The sequence below is a fragment of the Trachypithecus francoisi genome, unplaced genomic scaffold (assembly GCF_009764315.1).
Source record: "Trachypithecus francoisi isolate TF-2019V2 unplaced genomic scaffold, Tfra_2.0 Lachesis_group6, whole genome shotgun sequence".
In the NCBI taxonomy this organism is placed as follows: Eukaryota; Metazoa; Chordata; class Mammalia; order Primates; family Cercopithecidae; genus Trachypithecus; species Trachypithecus francoisi.
The window spans coordinates 66,494,806-66,515,064 of NW_022681471.1; the positions used below are offsets into that span (position 1 = coordinate 66,494,806).

At 39.8% G+C, this 20,259-nt stretch overlaps 1 long non-coding RNA gene across 1 annotated transcript in view; it reads left to right on the top strand.

The window, feature by feature from the left end:
• The first annotated feature begins 3,500 nt into the window (after positions 1 to 3,500).
• The window catches only part of LOC117077954, a 349,959-nt gene continuing 333,200 nt past the window's right edge, over positions 3,501 to 20,259 (top strand). Inside the window, exon 1 of the long non-coding RNA XR_004434877.1 lies at positions 3,501 to 3,801. This is a non-coding gene — a long non-coding RNA (uncharacterized LOC117077954). The remainder of the gene's footprint in view (positions 3,802 to 20,259) is intronic.

Sequence of the window (20,259 nt, forward strand, 5' to 3'; positions counted from 1 at the left end):
ACTTTATTCCCAAGGCAGTACCATTTTCTATCTTTGCCACCATCAAAATTTTTCCACCTTCCTAATCGCACTCACTAGCCTAAAGTTGCTCTTTCAGAAGAAACTTGCGTATGTTCAATCAAATATTCTTCCCTTTGTCTCTGCCTGGTCTTTCCCACTGTCCTTTTCTTTACCCTTCCTTCTCTTCCTCTCTCCATGTTCCTCTCAGTCAGTTCCTGAAACCCAGCCCTGCCCCCTCATGATGAAGGAAGGCTGGCTACTTAATTCAAGAAGAATAATTGGTTGGACTCTGTTTTGAGTCTCACCTTGGTCTGTGAACCAACAAGAACAGTGGGTACTGATAGTTCATTCCTGCACATCTCCTTCCTTTCTCCTAAGGGAACAGAGAAAAGCAATTTCAACAGTGACTCCAGAAGGTGACCTGTGGGTTTTGGCACCCTTGAGAGGCTGAGAGGAGTGGAGGTGGGGGATGTGCTGAATCTCTAACTCTTAGCAATTGAGGCCCAAAGATCTTTGACTTTTTCCTAGAGGCGAGAGCTGACTTTAGTTCTGTTTGGTTGTTTAGATTCACTGAAGGGAAATCTGATGTCTGAGGAATGAGAAGGAATAAAATAGCTAACCTGTCCATGCGCTGTTGACTCTGGGCCTCCTTGGTGCTGCCCGGCAAAGGTCGGGAGCAGCTGGCTGGCTTTCAGCTCTGGCCGGCGGCATTTGCTTTGGCCATTGTGGGGAAAGAGCACTTTGTGGAAAGCCAGCCTTCCCAGCCAAGGGTCTATTTTCATCCTGAGTCTGTTGAGTCCAGCCTGAAGGTTGGGTCCAGCATCAACAGAGGTCATGGAAAATGGGACTGGATACCTGGCAGTCAGAACTGTGGGCTTTGTCTTTCTGACCAGGACATTCATCCCTGAGCCTATGAAAGCAGGAATGATGGAGAGCCAGGGACTTTGTGGCACTAGGGCCAGAAAGAGCTATATGCTCTTTGTGTAGTCATTGTAGTCCAGGCCTGGCTGGGATACATCACTAGACCTCACCTCTTTACAGCCTACTTAGTCTAGAAAGATGAGTGTGTAACGAGAGCAGACAGAGCTCCCCAAGTGCCTGAGGTTCCCTAAGTGGGGCCTCCCCACACTGAGAGACCACTAATCATTGGATAAATATCCCTCTCAACTAGCCAGATCCCATGGGAACTCAGAAAAGTCTCAGTTATAATCCTTTTCCTCTGGGGTCTCAAGGTTTTTCTGGGGAAACAGGCCATTTTCACAAAGAGATGCTCTCAGTATTAGAAAGGATATAAGTTAGGACCATGTGAGTGGCACAAAGAAGTCCTGAAGGAGTTCAGAGGAGGGCAAGAGCCCTGGGGGAGGTATGGTTGAGCTGGGTCCTGAAAATGAGTAGGAATCAGAGAAAGATGTGACAAGATGCTCTCATCACATCTCTTATGCCTTCTAAAGCAAAACTCCTTTGAAATTGACCCAGCATACATCTTTCATGTACTGTAAGAGTCTGACCTCCAACCAGATTGTGTTCAGACTAGGGTAGCTGTATTGAGATGGTTTTGAACTTAAGTGACCAGAATGACCTGAATTTCTCAAACCAGTGCAACTTGTGTAGAGCCAAGATAGAACTAGAATGATATCTAGAAGCATGAATTATCTTCATCAGGCCCTGCTTTTACCCTGTCAATCGACCCTATCACAACCTGAAACTCAACAGTGGCTCTTCTCTTGTTTTCAGGATGGCCAAGAGAATGTATTTTGTGCTCAAGGCCTTTAACAGTCTGACCCAAACCTTCACTTCCAGCTGTACTTTATTCTTAGAGACTCCCCTCTCTCCACACAAGCTAAATCTCTTCCTTATCCCTTGGAGTCCATGGGAAATGACTTGAAGTTATTCAAGGTCTTGGAGGACCTTGGCACAAGTCTCCTTCCTCCCTTTGAGGATTTGGGATTCTCTGTGAAGTCTATTAACTCTCTTTCATATATCTACTATCCCCATTACATTCTTACTTAAGCAGAGTCCTGTTGAAAACTGCTATTTTGTTGCTTTAGATCTGTGGTCAGCAAACTTACTCTGGAAAGGGCCACATAGTAAAATACTTTGGGCTTTGAGAGCCGTAATGTCTACTACCACTCAACTACTGCTACTCAACTCTGCTGTGGTAGCAAGAAAGCAGCCATAGATAATATGCAAATTAATGAGCATGGCTGTGTTCCAACAAAACCTTATTCATGGACTGAAATTTCAGTTTCATGTAATTTTGCATATGTCACAAAATGTTATTTTTTTTCATTTTTTCAACTATTTAAAAATGTAAAAACCATTCTTAGCTCATGCTCTGTACAAAAATAGGCAGTGAGTTGGGTATGGCCTGTAAGCCCTAGTTTGCCAACCCCTGCTCTAGAAGACAGGATTCAGACTTCTGGGTGAAATCCATACGGAAGAAATTTGGGGTTCAAAATTTTTAAAACTGACTGGCATTATAGGAAAATGGAGTAGGTTGTCCAGGAACTACTACTTTTTCCAATGACTACTTTTTTGCATAAAGTATTCAAGCACCACTGGTTAGGGATGTCATAAGAGGACTCAGAAGTCTTATGTAGAACTGGACTTGATGTTTTCTAAGTCTATAGGACTGTACTTTTGTCAAAGTGTTGCTTCTTCCACATAGCCATCATTCACCAATTACTTTACTGTCTCCCTTTTATTTTTGAAGATCTGTGAATTTGTCTTCCACTCCACCCCACCTAGCATTTGATGTTATCATCTCACTTTTTCCCCATTTTTTTCATTTATGTACATCTTATTTCCCTTTCAGAAACCCAGGGGTTAATGTCAAAAGGGCAACGTTCGTCCAGCAGCTGCCACACTGTTGCCTAGCAACCATTAGGGGCAGCTGAGAATTACTGCACAAGCCTTTGTGGGAACATGGTTTGACCCAACCATCAGAGGGCAGAGTAAATGATAATAATAATAATATATATAAACACCCTTTATTAAATATAAAAGCAGGATTTGATTCTGTTTTACAGAACACCATATTTTTGTTTATTTTCCTATAAAGAATTTAAGTTTCCTTTAAGAAATTTCAGCTTATTTTTCTCCCCTCTCTTTCACAGTGGTTTGGTCCTGCTACTTAAAACAGCATCCCTTTTCATCAATCCTCCACAGGGGTCTGACTCTGTCTTACAGATTACTAGACCCTTTACAATCTTCTTCTTCCTCTTCTTTTCCTTCCCTTTCCCAGAGTGGTTTGATGGCACCTTATAGAAAAGCATCCCCATTCAGCAATCTATGCATCTCAGTGGCCTGATTCTGTCTGGAGAGCATCAGCATATTTCCTCCTCCTGTCTCACACCAGTGATTTGATCCTGCGTTACTGAGCATCAGTTTATTTTAGCTCTTCCCCTGGGGTCCACAGTAGTTTGATCTTACCTCTTGGACTTTCTTATCCCCCCTCCAGCACCACCACCACAAATGGTATGATCCTTAGCATCAGGTCATTTTTCTCCCCCCACTGGTCTTCTAAGCAGATTGAAGCTGCTTCATCTCATTCCTGATTTGTCCTGATTCCCTCAGTGGCTTGCTCCTGCATTAGTAATATAAAATGGCCCAAATGGGTTTAAAATGGTCAGAAGTTGGTCTTGATCAGTTCAAATATTTTTTGATGAAGAAATTCAATTCTGGCCAGTACAAATCTATTTTGACCACTTTAAACCAGTTCTGCAGAACTCGAGCCTGTTGTTGGTAAACCTAGGAAGATGGCTGAAGACTATGCTGATCCATGCCAAAGCAAAGAATCAGGTACTTAACAGAAGTTGATACTCAGCTGAGAACCAGAATAGAAAACAGATGAAATAAGAAGACAGGGAAATACAGGGGCAAGGGTTGGTTGAGGAGAGATTCAAAAGAGGCTAGTTGCACCCAAAGTTGGACAAAGTTTTTTTTCTTTTTTTTCTTTTAGGGATGAGAGGCCATTTTGAGGAGGTAATGCAGAGTTTTGGGCTCTGCCTTGGTTTGTCTGGGAAGCAGTATGTGACCTCATACAAGACTATGCTGATCCATACCAAAGCAAAGAATCAGGTACTTAACAGAAGTTGATACTCAGCTGAGAACCAGAATAGAAAACAGATCAAATAAGAAGACAGGGAAATACAGGGGCAAGGGCTGGTTGAGGAGAGATTCAAAAGAGGCTAGTTGCACCCAAAGTTGGACAAAGTTTTTTTCTTTTTTTTTCCTTTTTTTTTCTTTTAGGGATGAGAGGCCATTTTGAGGAGGTAATGCAGAGTTTTGGGCTCTGCCTTGGTTTGTCTGGGAAACAGTATGTGACCTCATAGCATCCAGTAGTTTCATCTGGCTGGAGCTGAGACTAGGTTGTATGTGGCCCCAATGATTCTTGGCTCCGCATGCCAGCTCCTGAAGGCATTCTTTGTGTCTGGTCTGACATCAGGCCAAAGTTAGTGGAATACCAAACCATGAATGACAACTTTTCCATCTTTTTAACTGTAGCAGGTCATAACACTGTGTAGCTGTTTAGGGATGCTATTTAGTGTAGAAGGAGGGATTGGTAAATCTTGAAGAAAAGAGCTAATTAAAATAGGTAAGGCATGAAGTGAATGAATCAGCTAATTAGAATTGAGTTCAGGATAGAAAGTCCGGCAGGAGGAGGTAACCGCTTGAGCTAACTCCGACCCGAAATAGACCAATGGAACAGAACAGAGTCCTCGGAAATAATACCACACATCTACAGCCATCTGATCTTTGACAAACTGACAAAAACAAGAAATGGGGAAAGGATTCACTATTTAATAAATGGTGCTGGGAAAATTGGCTAGCCATAAGTAGGAAGCTGAAACTGGATCCTTTCCTTACTCCTTATACAAAAATTAATTCAAGATGGATTAGAGACTTAAATGTTAGACCTAATACCATAAAAACCCGAGAAGAAAACCTAGGGAATACCATTCAGGACATAGGCATGGGCAAGGACTTCATGTCTAAAACACCAAAAGCAACGGCAACAAAAGCCAAAATTGACCAATGGGATCTAATGAAACTAAAGAGCTTCTGCACAGCAAAAGAAACTACCATCAGCGTGAACAGGTAACCTACAGAATGGGAGAAAATTTTTGCAATCTACTCATCTGAAAAAGGGCTAATATCCAGAACCTACGAAGAACTCAAACAAATTTACAAGAAAAAAGCAAACAACCCCATCAAAAAGTGGGCAAAGGATATGAATAGACATTTCTCAAAAGAAGACATTCATACAGTCAACAGACACATGAAAAAATGCTCATCGTCACTGGCCATCAGAGAGATGCAAATCAAAACCACAATGAGATACCATCTCACACCAGTTAGAATGGCAATCATTAAAAAGTCAGGAAACAACAGGTGCTGGAGAGGATGTGGAGAATAGGAACACTTTTACACTGTTGGTGGGATTGTAGACTAGTTCAACCATTATGGAAAACAGTATGGCAATTCCTCAAGGATCTAGAACTTAGAAGTACCATACGACCCAGCCATCTCATTACTGGGTATCCACCCAAAGGATTATAAATCATGCTGCTATAAAGACACATGCACACGTATGTTTATTGCGGCACTATTCACAATAGCAAAGACTTGGAATCAACCCAAATGTCCATCTGTGACAGACTGGATTAAGAAAATGTGGCACATATACACCATGGAATTCTATGCAGCCATCAAAAAGGATGAGTTTGCGTCCTTTGTAGGGACATGGATGCAGCTGGAAACCATCATTCTCAGCAAACTATCGCAAGAACAGAAAACCAAACACCACGTGTTCTCACTCATAGGTGGGAACTGAACAATGAGATCACTTGGACTTGGGAAGGGGAACATCACACACCAGGGCCTATCACGGGGAGGGGGGAGGGAGGAGGGATTGCATTGGGAGTTATACCTGATGTAAATGACGAGTTGATGGGTGCTGACGAGTTGATGGGGGCTGACGAGTTGATGGGTGCAGCACACCAACATGGCACAAGTATACTTATGTAACAAACCTGCACGTTATGCACATGTACCCTAGAACTTAAAGTATAATAAAAAATAAATAAATAAATAAATAAATAAAAGAATTGAGTTGAGGAGCATACCTTGCGATGTTTTAGAGAGCTGTGTAAGAGAAAGTGGTAGGCTTAGAACAGTATCTAATCTCTCATCTGCAAGACTGGCTATCTATTTCCTGGTTGTTTGTGGGCTGAAGTAGAAATTGGCCTGCGTTATCTGGATTTCTCCCATGTGGATGCCTCTCTGTCCTTTGCTGGGACTGCAATGTGAAGGGTTGGGGCTGAAAAACATGGAGAGTGAAGAATGAATTTTCATAGATTACAGTATTTCTAATTTGTGCACAATCTCTGCAGTGAGACACTGCGCCAGATGCTTTGATAACGGCTGACATAATGCTGCAAGATTAAAGGTCGGGTTGGAGCTCTGTTTAGTGCAATATGTGTCAACATCTATTCTGCAGATGGGTGAGGCTCTATGGCTGTATACCTGAAAGATTAAAAAGAAAGGTCTTTAGCATGGAATAGAAACTTGGCTTCTTGGAAAGGAAACTTATTCTTTTGTGAGAACTTGGCTTAGGAACTTGTGAGTTGAAAGATGTCTTTTAGGAAGATGGCTTCAGTTAGCCACTGCCTGTTTCCTGACAGGGAGGATGTCAGGCATTTTAATCAAGGCAGTCGAATGGCACTTTGAAATGCTGAGGTAGAAAATAAAGCAGAAGATTTGGAGTCAGATTAGAGCAGCTTTGTCTCCTAGTTCTACTATTTGTTAAGTGGACTGAGCAAATTAACCTCATACAGACTTGATTTCCTTACTTGTAAAATAAAGTTAATATTATCCGTCCTAAAAGATAAGAAGCTTAGAGTTTCATGCCTTGTGGTGCAAAGTAGCTGTTATTTAACTTTTTTTTTGATCACACTAGATTGCTTGACAGAGGTAATTATTATTATTATATTTTAATCTTTTTATTATTATACTTTAAGTTCTAGGGTACATGCGCACAACGTGCAGGTTTGTTACATATGTATACATGTGACATGTTGGTGTGCTGTACCCATTAACTAGTCATTTACATTAGGTATATCTCCTAATGCTATCCCTCCCACCTGTCCCCTCTCCACAACAGACCCTGGTGTGTGATGTTCCCCTTCCTGTGTCCAAGTGATCTCATTGTTCAATTCCCACCTATGAGTAAGAACATGTGGTGTTTAGTTTTCTGTTCTTGCAATAGTTTGCTGAGAATGATGGTCTCCAGCTGCATCCATGTTCCTACAAAGGACACAAACTCATCCTTTTTTTATGACTGCATAGAATTCCATGGTGTATATGTGCCACATTTTCTTAATCCAGTCTGTCACTGATGGACATTTGGGTTGATTCCAAGTCTTTGCTATTGTGAATAGTGCCTCAATAAACATACTGTTCATGTGTATTTATAGCAGCATGATTTATAATCCTTTGGGTTGATACCCAGTAGTGGGATGGCTGGGTCATATGGTATTTCTAGTTCTAGATTCTTGAGGAATCGCCACACTGTTTTCCACAATGGTTGAACTCGTTTACAGTCGCACCAACAGTGTGAAAGTGTTCCTATTTCTCCACATCCTCTCCAACACCTGTTGTTTCCTGATTTTTTAATGATTGCCATTCTAACTGGTGTGAGATGGTATCTCATTGTGGTTTTGATTTGCATTTCTCTAATGGCCAGTGATGATGAGCATTTTTTTCATGTGTCTGTTGGCTGTATGAATGTCTTCTTTTGAGAACTGTCTGTTCATATCCTTTGCCCACTTTTTCATGGGATTCCTTGTTTTATCTTGTAAATTTGTTTGAGTTCTTCATAGGTTCTGGATATTAGCCCTTTTTCAGATGAGTAGATTGCAAAAATTTTCTCCCATTCTATAGGCTAGCTGTTCACTCTGATGGTAGTTTCTTTTGCTGTGCAGAAGCTCTTTAGTTTAATTAGATTCCATTTGTCAATTTTGGCTTTTGTTGCCATTGCTTTTGGTGTTTTAGAAATGAAGTCCTTGCCCATGCCTATGTCCTGAGTGGTATTGCCTAGGTTTTCTTCTAGGGTTTTTATGGTTTTAGATCTAACATTTAAGTCTCTAATCCATCTTGAATTAATTTTCGTGTAAGGAGTTAGGAAAGGATCCAGTTTCAGCTTTCTACTTATGGCTAGCCATTTTCCCAGCACCACTGGGTAAATAGTGAATCTTTTCCCCATTTCTTGTTTTTGTCAAGTTTGTCAAAGATCAGATGGCTGTAGATGTGTGGTATTATTTCTGAGGGCTCTGTTCTGTTTCATTAGTCTATATCTCTGTTTTGGTACCAGTACCATGCTCTTTTGGTTACTGTAGCTTTATAGTATAGTTTGAAGTCAGGTATCGTGATGCCTCCAGCTTTGTTCTTTTGGCTTAGGATTGTCTTAGCAATGCAGGGTCTTTTTTGGTTCCATATGAACTTCAAAGCAGTTTTTTCCAATTCTGTGAAGAAACTCATTGGTAGCTTAATGGGGATAGCATTGAATCTATAAATTACTTTGGGCAGTATGGTAATTTTCACAATATTGATTCTTCCTATCCATGAGCATGGTATGTTCTTCCATTTGTTTGTGTCCTCTTGTATTTCACTGAGCAGTGGTTTTTAGTTCTTCTTGAAGAGGTCCTTTATATCCCTTGTATGTTGGGTTCCTAGGTATTTTACTCTCTTTGAAGCTATTGTGAGTGGGAGTTCATTCATGATTTGGCTCTCTGTTTGTCTGTTACTGGTGTATAAGAATGCTTGTGATTTTTGCACATTAATTTTGTATCCTGAGACTTTGCTGAAGTTGCTTATCAGCTTAAGGAGATTTTGGGCTGAGACAATGGAGTTTTCTAAATATACAATCATGTCATCTGCAAACAGGGACAATTTGACTTCTTCTTTTCCTAACTGAATACCCTTGATTTCTTTCTCTTGCCTGATTGCCCTAGCCAGAACTTCCAACACTATGTTGAATAGGAGTGGTGAGAGAGGGCATCCATGTCTTGTGCCAGTTTTCAAAGGGAATGCTTCTAGCTTTTGCTCATTCAGTATGATATTGGCTGTGGGTTTTTCAAAAATATCTCATTATTTTGAGATACGTTCTATCAATACTGAATTTATTGAGAGTGTCTAGCATGAAGACTGTTGAATTTTGTCAAAGGCCTTTTCTGCATCTATTGAGATAATCATGTGGTTTCTGCCTTTGGTTCTGTTTATATCCTGGATTACATTTTTTGATTTGAGTATGTTGAACCAGCCTTGCATCCCAGGGATGAAGCCCACTTGATCATGGTGGATAAGCCTTTTGATGTGTTGCTGGATTCAGTTTGCCAGTGTTTTATTGACGATTTTTGCATCGATGTTCACCAGGAATATTGGTCTAAAATTCTCTCTTTTTTTTTTTTTGTTTCTCTGCCAGGCTTGGTATAAAAATGTTGTTGGCCTCATAAAATGAGTTAGGGAGGATTCCCTCTTTTTCTATTGATTGGAATATTTTCAGAAGGAATGGTACCAGCTCCTCCTTGTACCTCTGGTAGAATTCAGCTGTGAATCCATCTGGTCCTGGACTTTTTTGGTTGGCAGACTATTAATTATTGCCCCAATTTCAGAGCCTGTTATTGGTCTATTCAGGGATTCAACTTCTTCCTGGTTTATTCTTGGGAGAGTGTAAGTGTCCAGGAAATTATCCATTTCTTCTAGGTTTTCTAGTTTATTTGCATAGAGGTGTTTATAGTATTCTCTGATGGTAGATTTTATTTCTGTGGGATTGGTGATGATATCCCCTTTACCATTTTTTATTGCATCTATTTGATACTTCTCTCTTTTCTTCTTTATTACTCTTGCTAACGGTCTATCAATTTTGTTGATGTTTTCAAAAAACCATCTCCTGGATTCATTGATTTTTTGGAGGGTTTTTTGTGTCTCTATCTCCTTCAGTTCTGCTCTGATCTTAGTTATTTCTTGCCTTCTGATAGTTTTTGAATGTGTTTGCTCTTGCTTCTCTAGTTCTTTTAATTGTGATGTTATGGTGTCAATTTTAGATCTTTCCTGCTTTCTCATGTGGACATTTAGTGCTATAAATTTCCTTCTACGCACTACTTTAAATGTGTCCCAGTGATTCTGGTATGTTGCCTCTTCATTCTCATTGGTTTCAAGGAACATCTTTATTTCTCCCTTCATTTAATTATGTACCCAGTAGTCATTCAGGAGCAAGTTGTTCAGTTTCCATGTAGTTGAGCTGTTTTGATTGATTTTCTTAGTCCTGAGTTCTAGTTTGATTGCACTGTGGTCTGAGAGACAGTTTGTTATTATTTCTTTTCTTTTACATTTGCTGAGGAGTGGTTTACTTCCAAATATGTGGTCAATTTTGGAATAAGCACAATGTAGTGCTGAGAAGAATGTATATTATGTTGATTTGGGGTGGAGAGTTCTGTAGATGTCTATTAGGTCCACTTGATGCAGAGTTGAGTTCAACTCCTCAATATCCTTGTTAACTTTCTGTCTCATTGATCTGTCTAATGTTGTCAGTGGGGTATTAAAATCTCCCGTTAATATTGTATGGGAGTCTTAGTTTCTTTAGTTTCTTTGTAAGTCTCTAAGAACTTGTTTATGAATCTCGGTGCTCCTTTATTGCGTGCATATATATTTAGGATAGTTAGCTCTTCCTGATGAATTGATCCCATTACCATTATGTAATGGCTTTCTTTGTCTCTTTTGATCTTTGATGGTTTAAAGTCCATTTTATCAGAGACTAGGATTGCAACTCCTGCTTTTTTTTTTTTTTTTCTTTGCTTGGTAGATCTTCCTCCATCCCTTTATTTGGAGCCTATGTGTGTCTCTGCATGTGAGATGGGTCTCCTGAATACAGCAAACTGATGGGTCTTGACTCGTTATCCAATTTGCCAGTCTGTGTCTTTTAATTGGACCTTTGAGTCCATTTACATTTAAGATTAATATTGTTATGTGTGAACTTCATCCTGTCATTGTTATATTAGCTAGTTATTTTGCTCATTATTTGATGCAGATTCTTCCTAGCATCGATGGACTTTATATTTTGGCTTGTTTTTGCAATGGCTGGTCCCAGTTGTTCCTTTCCATGTTTAGTGCTTCCTTCAGGATCTCTTGTAGGGCAGGCCTGGTGGTGACAAAATCTCTAAGCATTTGCTTGTCTGTAAAGGATTTTATTTCTCCTTCACTTACGAAAATCAGTTTGGCTGGATATGAAATTCTGGGTTTAAAATTCTTTTCTTTAAGAATGTTGAATATTGGCCCCCACTCTCTTCTGGCTTGGAGAGTTTCTGCCAGGAGATCTGCTATTAGTCTGATGGGCTTCCCTTTATGGATAACCCGACATTTCTCTCTGACTGCCCTTAACATTTTTTCCTTCATTTCTACTTGGTGAATATGACAATTATGTGTCTTGGAGTTGCTCTTCTCAAGGAGTATCTTTTTGGCATTCTCTGTATTTCCTGAATTTGAATGTTGGCCTGCCTTTCTAGGTTGGGGAAGTTCTCCTGGATGATATCCTGCAGAGTGTTTTCCAACTTTGTTCCATATTCCCTGTCAGTTTCAGGCACACCAATCAGATGTAGATTTGGTCTTTTCACATAATCTTGTGTTCCTTGGAGGCTTAGTTCCTTTCTTTTTGCTCTTTTTTCTCTACATTTCTATCTTACTACATTTCATTCATTTGATCTTCAATCACTGATAATCTTTCTTCCAGTTGATCGAGTCAGTTACTGAAGCTTGTGCATTTTTCATGTAGTTCTCAAGTCATGGTTTTCATCTCTATCAGTTATTTTAAGGTCTTCTCTGCATTGATTATTCTAGTTATGCATTCATCCATTCTTTTTTCAAGATTTTTAGTTTCTTTGCGCTGGTTACATAGTTCCTCCTTTAGCTCTGAGACGTTTGATCGACTTAAGCCTTCTTCTCTCAACTTGTCAAAATCATTCTCTGTTCAGCTTTGTTCCGTTGCTGGTGATGAGCTACATTCCTTTGGAGGGGGAGATGTGCTCTGATTTTTTGAATTTCCAGCTTTTCTGCATTGCTTTTTCCCCATCTTTGTGGTTTTATCTGCCTTTGGTCTTTGATGATGGTGATATACTGATGGGGTTTTGGTGTGAGTGTCCTTTCTGTTTGTTAGTTTTCCTTCTAACAGTCAGGACCCTCAGCTACAGGTCTGTTGGAGTTTACTTGAGGTCCACTCCAGACCCTGTTTACCTGGGTATCCACAGCGGAGGCTACAGAAGATAGAATATTGCTGAACAGCTAGTGTTGCTGTCTGATTCTTGCTCTGGAAGCTTTGTCTCAGGGTGTACCCAGACATGTGAGATGTGATGTGTCGGTCTGCACCTAGTGGGGGATGTCTCACAGTTAGGCTACTCAGGTGTCAGGGACCCACTTGAGCAAGCAGTCTGCCCATTCTCAGATCTCAATCTCCATGTTGGGAGAACCACAGCTCTCTTCGAAGCTGTCAGACAGGGACTTTAAAATCTGCAGAGATTTCTGCTGCTTTTTGTTTAGTTATGCCCTGTCCCCAGAGGTGGAGTCTACAGAGGCAGGCAGGCCTCCTTGAGCGGTTTTGGACTCCACCCAATTCGAGCTTCCTAGTGGCTTTGTTTATCTACTTAAGCCTCAGCAATGGCGGGCGCCCCTCCCTCAGCCTCACTGCTGCCTTGCAGTTAGATCTCCAACCGCTGTGCTAGCAATGAGGGTAGCTCTGTGCAGCATGGGACCCTCCAGGCCAGGTGTGGGATATAATCTCCTGGTGTGCCATTTGCTAAGACCCTTGGTAAAGCACAATATTAGGGTGGGAGTTACTCGATTTTCCAGGTGTTGTGTGTCTCAATTTCCCTTGGTTAGGAAAAGGAATGCCCTTCTCCCTTGTGCTTCCCAGGTGAGGTGATGTCTCACCCTGCTTCAGCTCTCACTGGTCAGGCTGCATCCGTGGACCAGCATCAACTGTCCATCATGCCCCACTGAGATGAACCCGGTACCTCAGTTGAAAACACAGAAATTACCCATCTGCTGTGTCACTCACGCTGGGAGCTGCGACATAAATGATTATTGTATATATGTGGAGGAATAATACATATTTAAGTTTGATGAAGATAATTTCTGTTTAATTTTTCAGCACTGTTTCCCTCAAATGAAGCTACTTAACTGTTCTGATGAACAAAGGAGAAAAGTGCTCATTGAAGTATTTTATAAACCACAAAGCACAATGTAGATGTGGGAAATTTTTATTTTTATAATAATATGGCAATTACTCTTAACCTGTCAATTAGAAAAGTCATAGCATACAACGTTTTCCAATGTTACAGACTCATAGATTTCTCTGGTTCCAGATTCAGCTCTTGTCCTACTTCAGCATCCACTTTTGGTTACCAGAAGTCCTGAGATATGACATGCAAAACACAGTGACCCAAGGTGGGGGTTGGGAGGTGGGGATATCATGATATGAGTGTGAACAGAGAGATATGGGTATGAACAGAGTGGAGTATCACAATCTGTCCTGCAGCCATAGACATCTTGGAATTATCTCATTGCATGGCCAATCTGGATTACCCTACCTGGATTCTGTCACCATTACTGAAAACAGCAGGATCAGGTAACATCGCAACAGGAAGGGAAATGATGTGGGCCTTCAAGAATGTGGAGGTCTTGATTCTGCCATTCATAGTTGGGGTGGTAGTGGGTGGATGGGAGTCAAACAGTACGGTAGAGCCTCAGCTTGAAAGTATTAAATTTTAATATATTTGTGGCTATTATAGCCCCTCAGGGACTGTGTCCTGTACTCAGATTTGTGGGCTGGGAAATGTGGCCTTTTTGCATATGGTCATTTAACGAATAGATGCGGGAGGTAATGATTAGAGTTTATTTATGTTGCAGAAGGAACATGACAAAAATGTTTATTTTTATGACACCCTGGTGAACAAGATGGAGGAAACATAAGCTAGAATATTATTCCTTTAGTTGGAGTCTGAAAGGTTTTTTAAGTACTACTTATGTTGAGCACTTATTACATACCAGGCATTGTGCTAAGTACTTTATATGTATTAGTCATTTAGTCCTCATAACAGTCCTAGGAGTTGTATATTATTAGCTCCAGCATACAGATGAATAAACCATTTACAAAAGTTGCTAATTATTTATTCTATGTTTCCCTGAGGTAGGAATTCTTAAAAAGGGCAAGAGATGAGGGCACATTCTCTGAGAGATTTATCAGAATCACTTGGATAAATGTTTCTCCAAACCACACAGGTTTTCCCTTTATTTAATTTTCTTCTAAGGAGTCCTGCCACTCCTTGGGTATGTCTGGTGTTTTGTGAGCTATTGTGATTAATGTAAATCAATGGTGGAAAGGTCTGTCAGGTATACTGAGGTAGGAGAAAATTTTGCTTCACTACTGCAAAGAGAAGTTGTTAGTGGTGAGTTGTAGGGCTCTGTACCTGACTTCATCTTGGTTTCAACATTTTAATTAATGGCTTGGATGGAGATGTAATAACAGTATACTTATCAAGTGTTAAGAGAGAACTGTAAAGGGAGGGTAAATATATATGATGGATGATAGAACCAGGAATCCAAGAATGTACTAAATTGCAAAGATGGTCCAAAAATAACAAAATAAATTTGATAAAAAATATGATATCTTGCACCAGTTTCATAAAACAAATTAAAAATTAAAAAATAGCAACTCTACAGGATGAGTCGATGTTTAATATGGCTGCCAAAAAGTTAATGGAAATTGAGACTGCATTAATAGTAGTGTAGTATCTAGAATGCAGGTGATTATTTCCTTTGTTGCTGAGTTTGTAAAACCATACCTCAAGTATTTTGCTCAGATATGACAGTTATCTTTCAAAGAGGAACACATACAAAATAAAGATTAAGAAGAGAAGCCTTGAGTCTGGAGTGGGGGCATGGCTACTGTCTTCCAGTTTCTACAGCGTTGTCATGAGAAAGAGAATTTTATTTGTAAGGTTTGACTCCAAGAGACAGAATTAAGATTATTGGGTGGAAGTTAGAGCAGAGCTGATTGAAGATGAAATGGGCAGTGTTAGAAGGGACTAAGTTCCCTGTCACAGGAAGCATTTAAGCAGATGCTCGCTGACTACGTGTTATGACTTTAAGTTTGCTATAAGAACTCAAATGCAGCCTGAATTGCTACAGTTAAGTAAATTAAGAATCACCATGAGTGACATTTCTTCGGGTTTTGTTTTTGTTTTTGTTTTTGAGATCTTGTTCCATTCCCCAGGCTGGAGTGCAGTGGTGGTGTAATTAAAGCTCAGTGCAGCCTTGAACTCCTGGGCTCAAGCTATCCTGCCTCAGCCTCCTGAGTAGCTGGGACTACAGGCACATGCCACCACACCTGGCTAAATGTTCTTTGATTGATACTGGGGGCGACGATCAAAAAAATGGATAGGTCAGACCTTGATAGTAGCTGGTGAATCCAAGGAAACCCTGTCATGCCCCATTAAAGGATGACGTTGAAGGAAGAGAACATTTATTAAGTACCTAGTATATGCCTGGTGCTCTTACATGCATTATTCTTAATTCTTTTGCAGATGAGAAAACTGAGGGTCAGAGAGATTAAGTGACAAGTCCAAGGTCATGCAGCTAGTAAGTGACTTTGGGGGGCACATATCAGAACACTGTGTGGGAAAATATGTCATAGAATTTCCACTTTTACCTGATTACTTCTCCAGTTGAATAAAGAGCTGGTATTGCCAGAGGTGAGTCAGGGCTGTGTGGACAAGTGCATCATGCTGGGCTTGGTGCCTGGAGTAGATGAGAATATCATGAAGATATATGATCAGCCTTTAGTCCAGCGGGTCCTGGAGAATGGTGTTGGAATGCAGCTGAGCTATTACACAGGCTGAATGGCATGAGCATTTATTCATAATGTCTGTACCTTATACAGAGCTCTGTCTTCCATAGACTCTCATAATGGCACAGCTGTAAGAGAATGTAGAGATCTTTTTTTAAATATCAGGGAAAATGTGATCCAGAGAGTGGAAGGGACTTCTCCAGCTTCTTCCACTTAATAATTTTGCCCCTGATTTTCAAGGGATTTAGTTTTTAAAATGTAATCTAGAAAATTCAGGATTCAAGCTTCTTAGAGCAGGAAGGATCAATTCCGCAGTAAAACTTGCTACTCTGTTTCAGAGCTACAAGATATATATGTAATGTTCTGGGTTTTTTTTTTTTCTCCCTAATATTATAAAAGGCAGTATAACAAAAATGGAAAGAGCATAAGCTTCAGAGTCAGACAGATTGGGTTTAATTTCTTTACTGGGACCCAGGGAAATTCTTTAACTTCGCTGAGCCTCAAATTCTTCATTTGTGAAAATGGGAAGAATAGTTTTATTTCAGTCAAGTAGAGTTTGAGGTTCCTGTGGAAAATCCACTTGGAGAGATCTAGGGAAGGGTGAAACTCCAGAGAACTATCCCATCTGGATGCATACATTTGAGAATCAATAGCCAAGGAGGAATTATATAAAACCATGAGCATAGATGGTATAATAGTTGTACATATTTTGGGGGTACATGTGATGTTTTAACACAAGCATGTGACATGTAATGATCAAAAAAGGGTAATTAGGGAATCCATATCCTCAATAATTTATTATTTCTTTGTGTTAGGAACATTCCAATTTCACTGGTTTAGTTATTTTGAAATGTACAATAAATTATTGTTCACCATAGGCACCCTATTGTGCTACTGAACACTAGCTCTTATTCCTTCTATCTAACTGTATTTTTGTATCCATTAACCAACCCATCTCTATCCCCTGACTTCCTACTACCCTTTCCAGCCTCTGGTAACTGTCATTCTACTCTATATCTCCACGAGTTCTTTTTTTTAGCTTCCACATATGAGTGAGAACATGCAATATTTGTGTTTTTGTGTGTGGCTTAAATAAGGTGTCTTTAAACAGAAACACACATAAACAAAGATTGTGTTTTGATGGATTGATGAAAATGTGACCAGAGGCTCACAGGAGCCTAACTATGTATTTCTCCAGGAGCAGTGGTTCAATATTCATTAATTCAGTGTTTGTAGTGGCTTTATAAAACATAGCAACTGTGAATAATAAGAATCAACTGCATATAATAATTATTATCTAATATGTTGGTTATATCAAAATACATGTAATTAATAAGAAAAACAGGATGATCTCAATAAAAATGGGCAAATGAAGCGTATAAGTTATTAACAGAACAGGAAAAACAAACCATGTATATTATCATTATTGAAAAACTCTTGTCTGGGCGCGGTGTCTCACGCCTGTAATCCCAGTACTTTGGGAGGCCGAGACGGGCAGATAGCCTGAGGTCAGAGGTTCCAGACCAGCCTGGCCAACATGGTGAAAACCTGTCTCTACTAAAAATAAAAAAGTTAACCGGACACGGTGGTGGGCGCCTGTAATCCCAGCTGCTCAGAAGGCTTAGGCAGGAGAATAGCTTGAACCCGGGAGGTGGAGGTTGCAGTGAGCCAAGATTGTGCCATTGCACTCCAGCCTGGGTGACAGAGTGAAATTCTATCCCCCCTCCCCCCAAAAAAAGGAAAAGAAAAACTAATAATGGCATGTCATTTTTGTCACCTATCAAATTAGAAAAAAATAGAAAAAATAATAGTCTATGCTGGTGAGAGTACAATGAGGTGGTCATTCTTGTACAGTGCCAGTGGATTAGATTGGTACATCATTTTTGGAAGTAGTTTGATGTTATCTATCAGCATCTCTAAGCTGGAGGGAAGATGATATTCCCTAATTCTTCAAAGCCTCTTCTGTGCTTGTCAGTTCACACTGCCCTTCTTATTGTAGTCTACCATATTGTATAGGCACTCCATATATGTAGAGATTCAGATAAATAGGGATTCACATTAAGATTTACATACCTTCAAATAACATTATTTGTAAAAACAAAAATGGGAATAAAAAGAAAAATGCCCCAAAATAGGGGAACAAATATATTATGGATGGAAAGAAGATGAGAGACTTACAAAACTATTAAAACTATTTTAAAGAAAAGTTAATGACATAGGAAAATGTTCATGATTTAATTGAAATGAATCAGATTATGATACAGATAATGGAAATTAAAATATGTCAATATCATATGTACAAAAGTAAATCAACATGAAAACAAATAAGTTTATTCAAGAGTAAAGTATATTTTATTTTACACGTCTTTAATTGTTAACCAGGAGCTAGGGGGTCTAGAGGATACCCTTACTGCTGATTGGTAATCATCACTTTAACATTACTCAGTTGGGCATATTTTAGGAGGTGGGACAATGGGTTTTGCCAGAATGAGGATTTGGGTATCACTCTTTCACTCCCCATCCCGTGTCTTCCTTTATCTCCCCTCTTCTCCCTCTCTTCCTCCACCTTTTGTAATACAGAGAAAGGTAAGATTCATTAAGACTTGGGTGGAAAGAGTTAACATGGGCAGAATCTTGGAAGACTTCAAGAAGAAGGTGGAATTCAAACTGAGTCATGAATAGGTAGGGTTTTTCTAGGGGAAAAATGCAGATTAGATCATAACCTTTTTAGTTTCTAAATGTCAATGATATTACCCTATACTATAAAGGCAATGCCTTTCAGAGGTACTGAGTGGTTTTCCTTTGGGACAGCTGTGTTTGGAATTCCTAGTGCCTTTCCTTCAGGTAAGTTTTCATATTCTGAAGCTCTGATCTTGGGATCAATATAGGATAGACACAGAAAAATTTCAAGAATTTGACATTGTTTTGATAAACCAAGTATGTAATATGGGGAGTGGATTAAGGTTGATGGGGTGGTGGGGTGGTAGGGTGGCTGGGAGATATTGGGAGAGGAGAAAGGAACAAATATTTGATGAACCTGCTAATTGTTATCATGCTTATTTAATTTTACCAAATGTACCTAAAAACCGCATAAAGAAGACAGGTATTCCAATTTTGAAGAAGTCATGAGGGCCTAATGGAGGATGGGGTAGTGAAGGTGAGAAGTAGATACATGTGACTTATATTGTCAAAATAAAATTGAAAATAGCAGTGGCAGGTATGGAGGTAACGTTAACTGGCTTAATTGTGATGTGCAGAAAACCATTGGGACTCTGGTTAGTAACAGGTTTCCTATCAATGTTCAGAGGCTTTGAGCCTGGGTCAGCTTGGGGAGATGGAAAGGATATTAATAGAGGTGGGGACTTAAGAGGAAGAGTATGTTGGAGGGAAGATGATATTCCCTAATTCTTCAAAGCCTCTTCTGTGCTTGTCAGTTCACACTGCCCTTCTTATTGTAGTCTACCATATTGTATAGGCACTCCATATATGTAAATATTTATAAATGCATCTTTGGGAGGGTACATAAGAAACTTTTAACAGTGATTGCCTCTAGAAAAGGGAACTTGGTAGGATTGGGAAGAACCCTTACTTTCGCTTGGCATTTTTTGAACTATGTATCATATACATGTGTTACCTACTTAAAAAAAGAATATTATAAAACAGATGAAAAATAAAATAGGAAAACCTAATACCTCCCCAATACATTTCCATATTCTGCACTTTATTCACAAAATTCTTCTGTGTCCTGTGCCCTTACTTGTCCATGAAACCCTTCCCTGACCATTCTAATTCATATCCTAGCCTTTCTGACTACTTGGTGTGGGAACTAATGGGAAGAAGGAAATGGGACTAGAAAGTTCAGACTATTCTTGCAAAAGATTAGTGGAGAAAGGAAGGATATTAGGTAATATGGAACCTTAGGATCCAGAGAGGGCTTCTAATTTAGGTCTTTCCTTATTTGTGACTAGGAGAGATATTTGCACCTGTCTAATAGGTGTAGGGGGAAAGACTGGAGAGAGGGGAGAGAAGTTGAAGACAAAGGAAATGGAGAGGTTGTAAACAGGCTTACCAAAAACTATCAGCCATGTTGGGATAGAGTTTCAAATGAATGTATTTCTAGAGAACTGCTCAGAAATGGTTTTGAAAGCCTGAAAAGCTCTCTGTAAGGAACCACATTTCAGAACAGGCTTCTCTCTGGCCATTTCCTACAGCAACTCTTCACAATTAGTCTTTTTGGGTCTGCTGAGTTCTATCAAGCATTCATTCAACAAATGTTGAATGACCATTATGAGTAAAGGAATGGCACAGGGCAGGGGTTGTGTGTCTTAATTAAATATATTGACTTGACATTCACAAAGGAA